Source organism: Cupressus sempervirens, chromosome 10 (genome assembly GCF_028749045.1).
Source record: "Cupressus sempervirens isolate cs-2001-9-10 chromosome 10, ASM2874904v1, whole genome shotgun sequence".
NCBI classification, from domain to species: domain Eukaryota; kingdom Viridiplantae; phylum Streptophyta; class Pinopsida; order Cupressales; family Cupressaceae; genus Cupressus; species Cupressus sempervirens.
Window position 1 is genome coordinate 77474981 of NC_143127.1, and position 13263 is coordinate 77488243.

At 39.7% G+C, this 13263-nt stretch overlaps 1 protein-coding gene across 1 annotated transcript in view; it reads right to left on the reverse strand.

Annotated features, from left to right (window-relative positions):
• Window positions 1-13263, reverse strand: part of LOC149532663 (snurportin-1 protein) — a 105710-nt gene that overhangs the window by 77188 nt on the left and 15259 nt on the right. The gene's annotated exons all lie outside the window — the stretch shown is intronic.

Genomic DNA, 13263 nt, shown 5'->3' on the forward strand with positions numbered 1-13263 from the left:
GAACTCTGCCACCAAAATGGGCCACGTGGACCAATTATTTTATTTCATTTTGCCACCTGCAAGGTCTTCCCGAGTTTGACCACATCTAACTGACTAACCGAGCCACCTTCTTAAAACCCTGACCGCGATGTCACATAACCGCCAACCTTTCTGCCAATGCTAAATGTAACGTTATCTCCCCAGGCCCGCAAGGACACATGTCGCTGAATCGCTATCTCGCTATACATAAAAAGTGAGCACCTTGCCATAGTGAGATAGCAACCATCGTAGATTCTCATTGATCGTGTGGAAGACATCGATACATTACTTAAGAGAAATATGGTGGGTCCCTTGTCGCTATGTTGTTGTTCGTAACCCTCGTGCAACTCATCATAGCAAGATAGCGACGATTGTAGATCCGAGATTGATCTAACGATCAGAATTTTTTATATGTTTTATGGAAGGGGCGTGGGTCCAAGTACTTGTTGTGAAGTTTTCACACATCGTCCCAAATCTTGGGGACCCCCTTTTTATTTTAATCACCTCGGCAAATTTTTAGATTGCCCAAAATTTTTTTTGAATTTTGAAAATTTCACGCCTTGGCACCTTCAGGACAAATTTGGGAGGCTTAGCTTATTTTCACCCTGTTTCAACTTGATTTTCCAGAGCTATCAATTTTATCCTTAGGCCGAATAATTTTCTAAGTTAATTTCAACTTGGCAGGATAAGGTTGTGAATTTTGTACTTAGACGTTTTCTTTTGAAAATTTGGTTTTAACTCTGTAAATTTGGATAATTCTCAAAAAAGAAATTTTAATTAGACTTAAGTTTTTGGAAAATCTCAAATTTTTCTTTGGTAAATTTTTTTTAATTTTGTTGAGGAAAAGTGCAAAAAATCGATTTTTGGTTCTAAATGCAATTTTAATTTTTTAATATTTAGCTTGGCAAAATCGATTTGGTAGAAAATTGCAAAAAATTGGCTTTAATTGGATTAATTGCCTTGAAAACTTTTAAGCTTTTAATGAATTTAGTAATTTAATATTAAAAAAATGGCTTTTGGTTAGCCAAAATCCAAATTTAATGACGTATTAATTACTAAACCCTCATTAAATGAAAATATTTAACACCCTCAAGGCCATTTAATTTCGTTTTGCAATTGGAGCTAATTGGTAAATTTAAAAGTGCAATTTTCTTTTGGCAAAATTAACTTTTTTGAGCTAAGTATTTAATTGTGGGCCTTAACTTGAATTTAATTTTTGTTTTTTGTTTTCTCCTAGACCATGTAGGCCAGCTTTATGGAGAAAGAAAATTGGCTATAAAGGGAGTCTCCTCCCCATCTCATTTTCACAAATCATTTCTTCCTCTCCATGTGGGCGAATTTTGTGGAGGAGCAGATTTTTTTCCAAATTTGGGCGAATTTTGTGGGAGCGAATTTAGTGGAAGGCAGTTTTTTGCATGCTTGGGCAACTTTTGCTTGCACTTCTCCATTTTCAGACCTTGGCGATTTTTCTTGTGGGCAGATTCTTGCATATTTTGGTGGTTTTCTCCTCCATTTGTGGGCTGCGATTTGTGCCCTAGGTAGCATTTTGGGCAGATTTCAGACTTCATGCATGGGCGAATTTGAGACAAAGGCAAAATTTTCCATTCTTGGCATTTTATTGAGGCAGATCTGATTCTGATTTTTGAGCAATTCATGGTGAAGGTTTGATTTTTTTCAACTTAGGACTCCATTTTATACTAGATTTTGGCAATTTTGTTGGGAGAAGAGATACATATGAAAGTTTGATTTTTGCATAGAAGGCAAGTGTTGGATAGTTTTAGGAGTGTAAATTTATAATTTGCAAAGGGATTTGAACTACTTGAAAGTCATATCCTAGGTTCCGAACAGTCGTTGTAAGTTTATCGGTTAAGGTGAATTTTCATCATCTAGAGTTGCAAGGAGTGCTTAAGCTGACATCCATCTTTCGTTCTAGTCTAAGGATTGCTCCGCTTGGTTCTTCTTGCCTTTTGGTCCACCACTCTAACATCCTGTAATAGGGCGACAAGCATGAAGGATGATAGTGCAAGTAAGAATCCCAAGCGGGCAAACACTAAGAAAGACAAAGAGGATATGATGCCCAATACTTCCTTCTTCTCGAAAATGAAGAGAATAATCGACACCAATATCTGTACAGTGGACATGATACGGATGAGGGACAGACTGAAGGAAGGACAATCCCCCTTGGCAAAAAAGATTTACAAGAGTGGTATTGTACACGCAACAGCTTTTCCTCCCACATTGCCTTGTCCAGAATTGATTATGGAATGTGCATCCAGATTTGATCTAAACAGTAATTCCATCATTTTTGATGAAGGGAAGAGAGTGTTGGCCAGCATTGGCGAACAAGCGATTGAAGAAACATTTAACATTCCCCAGTAAATGGGCATGACAATTGTAATGATGGACCAAGTAACTAAATCATTTCAAGATAACCAACAAGCTTACTACACGCATCTAAAACAGAATTGGATACGTGAGGGAAGGAAAGGAGTTAACAGATCATCTAGGCTTACAATGGCAGATTTCAAACCAGAATATGGTGATCTCGTTGTTCTGCTCAGTCGAATCATGGGCCTAGCTCAAGGAACAAGATTTGAAAACTGGATGTACTTCTTCATTGATGAGATTGAGAAAGGGAAAAGAAGGTTTATTTGGGCCAAGATCATAAGCGAGAACTTAGAATTGTAATTCAAAATCGTGCAAAACCAAAGGCAATTCTACATAAGCTCCTATCTGTTCTACCTAATTGCTAGATTGTACAAAAGTCTGGGACTTAAGGCCTTAGGAGAAGTTGGTAGCGGACCGAGGCAATATTTAGTACATGAATGCTATCCGCAGCTCCATTTACACAATAACAAAGATTATAAGATATTTTGCAATGCCTTTGCCATGAAGACAGTAAGGGTATTACAAGGGACACCGGCTAAGAGACTTTCATCAGAAGCAGAGACAAGAATTAAGAAGTTTGGGAGTTGGTTCATCCAATTTCCGCAGTTTACATACATTAGAGTGGTAGGAAGTACAATTTGTCCCAAGAGGCTTCCAAGGTACCCACCCGACAAGGTAGTTTTGTTAGAATTGGCTAGACAACTTGAGCACTATGATAGAAAATTGAGAGACGAAGAAAAAACAGGCATCTCATTCTCAATCATAATTAGCAATGATAGTTGCCCAAATCGGGCCTCCTTTGAAGCCGCAGAAAAGGAATTGGATTGGTATCATCTAGGATGGTACAGAGCAAGGGAAGGGTTTGACCCTAATGGTCTTATCAAGGCATCTCAAGGAAACGAATTCAAGCATGTTCCCACCATAGAAGACTTTTGGGCCAATGCCAAAGATGACTTTCATGTGAGAAAACTAGCTTTCTCAAGGCTGTCGGTGAACATGATGAGGGCTACTAGATGGAGAGGCCTTGATATTCTGGATCAACTTGAGGATGATGGAAATGTGTTGAGAAAAGACTATGATACAGTATAAGGAACAAAATTGAATCCAGTGGATTGGGATGATCATCAAGATCCTTCCTTGGAAGCAGTTACAAGGGTAGTGGATTTACATACCGAATCATGGTATAATGAAGGACTAAGGAAGCTACAAAGACAAAGGATTCCCCTTACCTATGAGATGATGAAGCCAAAAGAAAGACAAACAGAATCAGTTGGGCACTGGAATGAAGGAAATGGCCGGCAACAGGAAATAATTAGAAACGGCAAGAAGAAAGTTTTGGAGGTAGAGAAGGGCAAAGAACATCCAGAGCCTCCAGCCAAGAGACAGCATGCAGCACCATCAAGAGAAAGTATAATTGAGGCTAGAGGCCAAGAGGTAAGATTTAGAACACTTGAGGAGATACATAATGAGATTGCACGACACAGTCCAAACGTCGACACTTCCATTTCAACCATGATGAGCGACGTTGGAGTGGCACTTGATTTTGAGGATATTAGAGAAGAGGATGTCAATGAAACAAATTTTGGATCGAGATTGGATGAGTTGGGAAAGGTTGCTATCAAGAGAAAGCATTTGGGCACCCTTTCCTCTCTCAGCACTTTTATTGGATTTGCAAAGGAATATGAGAAGGATCACGAAAAGATACTACAAGCAGCGAAAAGCGTGGCAAAGTCAATGGAACTCAAGGCGAAGCACACACCTTGTCCTCCTATGGGAGAAGTTAATGAAAGACTAGCTAAGTTCATTTCCTTAGCTAAGAAGATGAAAGAAAGGGGAAGATTTATATTAGAAGATCATTTGATGTAAGCCCAAGTGGCAATTTCCCTTTCTTCTAGAATAGGACGCGTGTCTATTTCTGATTGGCCACCATTTTGGTGCCTTCTCATTGGTTGCCACTTTTTGCACTTTTTCATTGGCCCATTGATGAGGTGGCAGCTTCTCATTGGCCGATGGGGTGGCAACCCTAATTAGGGTTTTGAGGATACAATTTGGATCGTTGATCTTCTTTTAATCTCCACCGTCTGTTGTATTTCTGGCCCCTATAAAAGGCCATTTGCTCTCATTTGTAAAGGGTCGGAGAAATTGTTGCGAAAATAATACCAAAATTGCTCTCTTTTTCATTGTTGCGATTGGCATGTTGATCAAGAACATTGGGTGTTATTGCATGTTTTCTACTTCCACTTAGATTTTTTTTCTTTCAAGTTGTTAAAGTTGGTTGCATTTGAAGTTGTTTAAGTGAAGTTAAAGTAGATGAATAGTTGTATGGTAGCATTGGTAAATGTTTGATAGGGATCAATACTAGACCACTAGCATCCTAGCGGCTAGTTGCGAAGCTTTGTGTGGTAAGCTAGTTTATCATTGCACCTGTGGAAGTGAGGCCACTGGTCAGCTCTCATTAGGTTCGATCCCCGTCCATTTGCTAACCTTCCATTCATAGGAGTAGGAGTAGGATAGTGAGTAGTTGTGTAGTCGAAGCTTAGAGAAGCAAGTTAGAGAAGTAAGTTAAGTATTAGAGCTCATCCATTCACCTTCCACCACCACCGCTTTCCATCAACATCATCATCGACAGACACACCATCCATCATCGCGACCATCAACATTATCTACTTCCACACATTTCACAAACCGAGCTACCATCACCTTCATCCCATCAAAGTCCAAGTCATCCTCAACAATTTACGTAAGGCCACCTACGTGATTATCAGCAAATCACATCGATAAAACTGAGCGAGTATCCAACGGTGTAAGGAACATTGGAGTTATACTCATGTCTCATGAGCATTAACTTTTCAAGAGAAGAGTTGCATGTTTAATATCTCGTATTGAATATTCAAATCCTAATATGTTATGTAAGTGGTACAAAACTCGCATCAACAGTACTGTTGTCGTTGAGTTGGCTTAACATGTTGGCACACATATATTATTTAATTTCCAATGACATCATTTTTTTTTACCTTGCCGTGTTTGTCATTTTTAGGCATGTCGCTACCTCGCTTCTAGCAAAAATTACAAACTTCCTCGTAGCGATATAGCGAACTCCGACAGGTTACCAAAAAATCGGCGCCAAACTTTATTCTTCAGTACCGCAACAAAATTCTCCAATGGTCGCTACATCACTATGGCAAACAACCTCGCAACTTTTCATAGCGAGTACACGACATCCGTAGATCTATGCAAGATCTAACGGCGCGGAAAGTTGCAGGCCAGCGAAAACAAATTGGAAAAAGAAATATCACAAGGTTTAATCGTTTTATTTTGCATTTCCAGGGCATTTAAATAATACTAAAGATGGGGAGTGACTGTTGGGTGGGCTCAAATATTTAAATTCAAATTTTGGCGGGGGGCAAAAAATAGGTAACATTTCTGGTGACTCAGAGGGGACGCAAGCCAGCTATGCGTGTGACCAGTGACCTTATGCACCCATTGGGCTATAGTCGTAAAAGATTTGGATCAGTGCACTGTGAAACCCTAACCCTACCTCTATGGGAACAAAACCCTGGAAAACCTGCCCTCTACAACTGGAACCAGAGACCAAAAAAACTTTAGCAACCTTCAAAACTTCGAAAAAACTGGCTATCTCATAAAGAAATTTGTGCCCGTGCACTTCTTGGAAAGCAGGAAACCAACAGAAAGAAAACTAAACTACCTTTGCACATGAAACCCCAAACCCTGTCAGAAACATGGTTTGAGATAGATCCCATTAATTGGGATAGGCAAAATTTCACTACCAGGCTTGCTTAATTGAAAACCATTGGCCTGCTTGCAACTCACAATCAGATAGGGACCACTCCATAGTGCGTCAAATTTTTACGGTCTCCCTGGTTTTGCCCTGTCTGCATCCCATTTCAAAACTAAATCACCTTCTCTGAAGGTTCTGACCCTAGCCTTCTTGTCAAAGCTCCTTTTCCCCTGTTGCTGATGTGTTTCTAGGGTCTGCATGGCCTAACTTCTTTTCTCTTCCAGCTCCATCAGCTCTGCCATTCTCACCGTCATGGCATCATCTTCAATTAGCTCCAGCTGATGAGCTAGTTCTAGGGATGGGATTTCTAATGTAATTAAAAGCCTTGCTTCTCTGCCATATACCAACATAAATGGTGAATTTCCTATTGACCTTTTAGGTGTTATTCTATCAGCCCACAGTGCAGTCCTCAACTTTTGATGCCAACACCTCTGGTTATCCTCTATAGTTCTTTTCATAATCCTAATTAGGTTTTTGTTGGACGACTCAACCAAACCATTACCCTAAGGATAATAGTTTGAGGATGTGCTTAATTAGATATTATGGTCAACTGCCCACGCACAAATCTGAGCTCCTGCAAAAGATTTTGCATTATGAGAAATAATGGTTGAAGGGGCACCAAACCTGGTCACAATTCCGTCAAGGAACTCAACAACTAAAAATTTTGTGGCGTCCTTCAATGCAATTGCCTCTGTCCATCTGGTGAAGTAATCTGTAGCAGCTAAAATCCATTTGTGACCAGAACTGGAAGAAAGATTGATAGGACCTATGAAATCCAATCTCCATTAAGCAAAAGGCTGGTCCACCTGAATGGGATGAAGAGGAAGAGCTGCAAGCTTTTGCTTACCAGAGAAGAAGGCACATTTTTCACACTTCCTCACATACCTATGACAATCATAGAACAGGGATGGCTGATAGTAACCAGCCCTCATGACCTTCATTGAAATTGTCCTTGTTGAGAAGTGACCACCATCAAGACCATCATGAAGCTCTCTGATCATTCTTTCAACTTGGTCTATGTCAATGTATCTTAATAGAGCTCCATTAAAATCTTTCCTGAAAAGGATACCATCAACTATAACATAAAGAATTGACTGTAATCTATACTATCTCCTTTTAGTTCTATCTAATCCTTGAGGATATCCATTGCCTAATAAGAAATTCCTCATATCATCCATCCAACTCCTTGGGTCATCATTTCTTGCTTCTTGTTGTTCTGTTAGTATCATAGCGACTTCCTCATCCGATTCCTGACATGATATCATCTGTTTACACAACCCCTTCCCTCTTACCAGCTTGGTGATCTGAATGTCAACATCATATTCCATTACTTTAGTAATCCAACCAGCTCTCTTCTCACTAATATCTTTGCTTAAAAGGAATTCCTTCACACTAGCATGGGGTACTAACAAATGAATCTTATTATGAGACAGAAGGTGTCTAAATTTCTTTAAAGCTCTGATGACTACAAGGGTTTGCTTCTCTACATAGCTGTATTTGTCTTCATACTCTTTAAGCCGTTCAATAAAGAAGGCTATGGGCTGCTCTTCATCTTTATCATTTGTTTGAGTCAAGACAGCAGAAATACTTGACTCACCACCTAGGGTATAAAGGATGAAATCCTTTTCAAAATTTGGATTAATGAGAGTGGGGGCTGAGGCTATGGCTACCTTGATCTCTTCAAAAGTTTCCTTCCCTTCCTTGGTCCATGCAAAGACCATACTTTTCTCGAGCATAGCTGTAAGGGGTTTTACCATGGTAGCAAGATTAGGGATAAATCTTCTCACAAAATTCATCCTATCGAGGAAACTTTGCAACCCTTTCTTATGTTTAGAAAGAGGGAGAGCAAGTATTGCTTTTGTTCTTTTTGGATTAATGGTTAAACCATCCTCAGATACAATGTGTCCTAATAATTTTCCTTGATTGGTAGCAAAGACACACTTGCTTGGGTTAAGGGATATCTCAAACTCTCTACACCTTGAGAACACCTGTGTCAAATGATCAAAATGATCTTCTACACTCTTTGAATACACTGTGATATCATTAAGGTAAACTAATACAAACTTTTCGATCACATTTTTGAAGGCCATTTCCATTGCCTTCTAAAATGTAGCGCCTGCATTGGTTAGCCCAAATGGCATCTTACAATAAGCATAGGTACCCCATTTGGTAGTGAATGCAGTCTTGTACCTATCAAACTCTTTGACAAGTACTTGACTGTAGCCAGAAAATCCATCAAGAAATGAAAACCTCTTTGAACCACTGACCTTGGACAAAATCTGCTCCATGGAAGGGAGAGGATGGTGATCTTTAAGGGAAGCTTGGTTAAGGTCCCTAAAGTCCACACACAATCTAATTTCTCCATTCTTCTTCCTAACGGGGACAAGGTTTGCTACCCATGACGAGTGCTTGATGGGGAAAATTATATCGGCCTCAATCAATTTGGATAGCTCTTTTCTCATTAAGGGTTCAATCTTGGGATTCACTGGCCTCTGTTTTTGTCTTACTGGTTTGACATGATCAATTAAATCTATGGTATGCTGAAACGACCTTGAGTCAAAATCCTTAAAATCATCATAAATCCAAGCAAATATATCATTAAATTCTTGACATAGATGAATAAAACTTTCTTGCTCAATCTCCGAACATACCTTCCCCATGTTTAAGGATTTTCCATCAGCAACCATGACTGGGGTGTGATCATCTTCGTCAGCAACTAAGTTCATGACTCTGCCTCTTGCTTGGTCATCAGGATTAAAAACACTCTCTAAGGTAATGAGACCCTTAGGCAATTTGTTGGAACTGAGATTAATGATTTGATCACTATACTGATCCTGCAGTCTCGACTGGTTTCTATCTGAAAACTCTGCTTCATTCTGCAAGAAGCTTACAATTTGTTCATCAGATTCAAACACTTGCCAATGGATGTTGTTATCAAGGATGGCAGGCCTTACTACCATCTTGATTTGTTGCTTCTTCTTCTCCTCAAGATTCCCTGGCACATCATAAGATGCACCTATTGCTGCGAGTCTATCAACATATCTATTTTCTTTTCTAGGGATGCTTTGAATATTAAATGCATTGAAACCCTCAAGCAAATCCCATACCCTATGTTTATAAGACTTGAGCAAACCATTCTTGGTGATATTCTGATTTCTCACTTGATTAACCACCAACTCACTATCTCCATATACGCTTTAGGCTTGAATTCCTCTTTTCTGAGCAAGTAGGAGACCTTGAATCAAGGATTCATACTCAGCCACATTATTAGTGCAACTAAATTGGAGCCTAAAGGAGAAGTAGTACCGTACTTGTGCAGGAGAAATCAACATCACACTAGCCCCTGATCCATTCTTATTCCTTGACCCATCAAAGTACATACTCCATATCCCACTCACATCTTCTTTAGTCTCCACAAGATTGGGAACTAGAGCATCATTCTCTAATATACAATATGTACTAAGGCCTATCTCAAGGGTTTCTGACATAGAATCAAATTGATATGCATTAGCCCATTCATCTAAGAGAAAATCAGGTATCTCTGCTAGGGAAGTAGTAGGCTCATTCATTATGTCATTCTCATCCATTTCTAGGATAGTGCAATTCATGTTGATGAGATTAGGGGTGTAGGGTTTAGTATGATGAAGGGCTTGAGGCTCTGCTCTGATTGAAGCTTTGGCCCCATATCTTGTTCTAAAAGACATATATGACCAATCAGAAGATATGTAACCACATATTTGGGCAATGAAGTCTCTTGACAGGCAGATGGCAAAATGTGGCTTGACTTCAGCAACGAATATATCGTGTGTTACAGTACAACTAGGGCATGCATGTAGGGCCATTTCTACATTCCTAAGGATCCCTACAGTCTTGACAGTACTACCATCCAACTGTAATACATTCCTAACAATGGGTTCATATTTCATTCCCAAAGCATCAGCAACACACCTAGGCATCACTGAACTACTAGCCCCTAAATCAATCATGCAATTGTGGACTAGTTTATCCCCTATAATTAGAGAAACATAAAATGAAGGGGGTCTAACGTTTTTATTTGTTTCTTCCTCCCTTGATGGTTGCACTAGGCTTGTGGCACTTTCCATGCTGGGTGGCGGATCCTTTGGTTCAATACTTTCCAATTCTTGTTGCAACAACCCCTTTTGCATGGGTATAGTAGCGATAGCATCCCACATGGAAATATTCACATTTGTCTTCTTCATTTGTTATTGAAGGGTATTTGATTGATCATTTGCTGATTGATCATGAGGTATTGCATTTGAAGTTGAGGCCTGATTGGGAGGAGGAGGGGTAGCATCTTCAATAGCTCTTCTCTTGCTCCTAGTGTTGTGAGCAATGGAATCCTAGTTTGCATTACAATGTTCCTCCACCTAATGATTCATAAAGGAGCAATCACCTTGTCCTTGCATATACGAGGCCTCTTTAAATTGGTCCTCCTTGTATGATTGTCCTATTGCAAGCTCTTGGATGGTCAAAGCCAAATAAGATTCAACCTTCTGACACATGCAATGGGCATAGGAGTAGTTATAGGAGGGACAAAAATCCTGATCTTGGGCCATGTTGTTTTGAGGGACTATGGCCCTACTTTAGTTTACATTTGAGGTTGAAGCATGGCTATTCTGTCTATTCTGATCAAAAGAATTGTTCCCATGATTATGATTTGGAGGCCTACCACTGTTCAGAGTTTGATATTGCAATTGATGAGCCTTGCTACCATGAGCTTGCTGCCTCTCTAAAGTCACCGCCTTGTTGCTCACTTTCTACATCACAGAGAAGCTATCCTCCAACTTCTTCTCTTGGCCCTGCAGTCTTTTATCTATGTTCATCATCATAGATTGCATCATTTCCTTGATTTCATCCATTCCATTTGAAGATGTGGAAGGTTAAGGGACTGGAGCAAGGGATTGTGATGTGGAAGTTGTGGGAAGAGGAGCCATTGCTGGTTGGTGATTTGGAACATCGGGAAAGAAAGGCATAGGAGGCCTTGGAGCTAGCTTACCTCCTTGTATTAGGATGTTTTCTGACTTTATTGCTATGTCATAAGCATTAGGCAAGGTATCTCCTCCCATAGTTTGGATTGTAGTAGCAATGTCACTGTTAAAAGCTCTAAGGTAATGCAAGAAGGCATTACCAGGGGTAGGCTTTACTGAAGTAGGTATTCTATCCCATGTCTTTTGAAATCTATAGTTGAAATCGATCATACATTCATGGGGGGCTCTTTTTATAGTAGTCAATTGTTCTAAAAGTGACAAATGGTCACCTTTGTCCTGCTCCTAATCCATCCCAATCTATTATAGAACCATGAGCCAAACCTCTATACCATTGTAGTGCTTTTCCTTTCAAGGATGAGGCTAGAAGCCTAACTGCAACATCATCCTTTGTAATACCATGGATATTACAAACATTTGCAACTTCTTGAATGTGTTCTAAAGGAGAGATAGAAGTTTCACCTCTAAATTCTGGTATACTTTTGAGTGCAGCTATTGGTATGTCATGTCTTTGGGCCAATAAAAGAGGAGTTCCACCATTAAAGGTGGCAAAAGCATGAGCTCCAAGCTATGCCATATAGACAAGTGATCTATTGATATGTGCTGATGGTAATCTAAGCTGAGATCTAACAGTAGGAGGAGTAGAGATAGATCTTGCAAGTGTATTTGTTGCTATTGCACTCCTAATTGGTGATAAAGATACTCTAGTCTTCTTCTAGGATTTGAAAATGAAAGCTCTTGGTACTGAAATTTACATCTAGAAGATGCCCTTGTTTCAACTTTAGGCATGAATTACTGCAACTTTAGTCTGGGACTAGATGTATTTGAAGCTCATAGTCACCAAGTACTTGAAGAATGAGCCTCTTGAAAGCTTGAACACCGAAGCCAATACTATCTCCTCGGTATTAATCTTGAAATCTTCTTTTTGACACCAGTAGACTTGAAATTTTCTGAATAAAGTCCCATCGAGTGTGCCAAAAACTGTTGTTACAAAGGTTTGCACCCTTGTCCAAAGTTTTTACCTAAGGACAACCTTGTGAAATGTGGAAACAACCTCCAAGCTGTGGGACTTGAACTATGAGGTTGAGTCTCCGAAGAAGGCAGACTTCCTTTACTATCAGGATGCACCTAACTACTATTGGAGAGGAAAAGGGAGAATGGAATGCATGAAAGCAAATCTACCTACTCTAACCTAAGGAGGTGATGCACCAAAATAGAGTGTTCAAACCAATCTCTGCCCATATATGCACTATTGAACCATCATGACACCAAAAGATATACACATTCAGACTTGTTTTAATCTAACAACCACATGCAGATCAGAAAACCCAAATGGATGACACAAGGAAAGAAAGGATTCACTTATATATCATTCCTAGGCCAAAAGAGATACAGTCAATATGAGATTGCAGATATCCACAATACACCAATGAGAAGCAAATAGTTCTTGCACTTTACATCAATGGCTGAAGGAGATAAGACAGAATACATATAATTCAAAGGCAAAGGGAATTTACAAATGAAATTGCAGAGCAATATCAGAGAAAACAAAGAAGAATCGACCACACCAAAATCTACAAAAATTGTCTTTATAGTTCAGGCATAACTGAGATGTCCTCTAACTGAAGTTACTCCACAACCACCGCCATTAAGTCCTACAAAAAATAATCATGCAGATCTAGGGCAAATCCAACCCTAGCACAGATTCAAATACCATGAAATCTGATATTTTGTCGAAACAGGGCCTCGAGAAGACAACAAACGGCGCCATTAAACCATTCTAACCAAGTAGAAGGGTAGGATTAGAGGTGGTGGAGTGCAGCATTCACTCGGAAGTGGTTGGCATTGATCACAAGGATCAGATCGCGCAAGAAAATTTGATCTCCTTCGTTTCTAGCTCGTGAATCAGCAAAGGTCAAACAGTCAACCGAACTCTGCCACCAAAATGGGCCACGTGGACCAATTATTTTATTTCATTTTGCCACCTGCAAGGTCTTCCCGAGTTTGACCACATCTAACTGACCAACCAAGCCACCTTCTTAAAACCCTGAC